Source organism: Octopus bimaculoides, chromosome 5 (genome assembly GCF_001194135.2).
Source record: "Octopus bimaculoides isolate UCB-OBI-ISO-001 chromosome 5, ASM119413v2, whole genome shotgun sequence".
NCBI lineage: Eukaryota > Metazoa > Mollusca > Cephalopoda > Octopoda > Octopodidae > Octopus > Octopus bimaculoides.
Genome location: NC_068985.1, coordinates 105,086,254 through 105,087,255, shown reverse-complemented (window position 1 = coordinate 105,087,255; position 1,002 = coordinate 105,086,254).

Below are 1,002 nucleotides of genomic sequence, written 5' to 3'. Positions count from 1 at the left end.
AAAATTGGTCAGCATTGTTGTCGAAGTTGAGAGTTTGGGGTGTAGTCAAGTGGCTGGTACTTTGTTTTTCAAGAAATTTTTCCTCGATTTTAATGGAGGCTGCTAATAAAATATCTGAATGATTTTTGGTGTTTAACAATAAAAATTATTTTCCCTGTTGGAGTCAATTCTTTCCCACACTAATGTTTAATTTGATCATTTTTCAATTTTCAAAACAATGACGCATAAAGTGGGGAATAATGAGTAATGACTAATTTCAATAATTTTTTCTCTTCAACTGCATGGTGCGTAAATATATCAGGATAAAGGAACCCACTCCAGCAGATCGTGAAGAAGCTATAAAGAATATTCTAAGTTGACTTCGTTAATTTCTTATCATGTGCAATTTTTCCGTAACCCTTTTTCCTTCAATCTAAGTATTCTAAATTTTTGTTGCACTTCTTATCTCTCTGATGTCGAAGGGTGGATATTAATATGTATGAGTCTTTTTTGTAAAATATCAATATATATATATATATATATATATACCCTTATAGGGCTATTTTTTGCTGGAAATTAATACATTTGTATTGAAATATTTTTCATTGATAACTTCTTCACTGTTCTCAGTTCTGTTAACGGCTGGGCGTTCGGGCGAGTATACTTGGCATTGATGTGGCAACATTTGAAATATTGTCTAGGTAAATGCAGCTGATGAGGACTGATCAGATTTACGTTGTGAAACGTATCTGAAGAGTCTGAAACCTGGGTACTGCATTATCTTTAATCTGGGTTGTCCATTTTCGAATGTTCTTCTTAAGGTAAGACAAGTTTTTCATGTTTGTTGCACACACGCATGTTTGCCAGTATATACGCAGTGAAGCTATACAATAGCGTTGTATTTATATCGATTGCTATCGTCCAGTAAATATCGGTGCCTTGTTGTACCACTCTTATGAATTTATATATATATACCCTTATAGGGCTATTTTTTGCTGGAAATTAATACATTTGTATTAATAC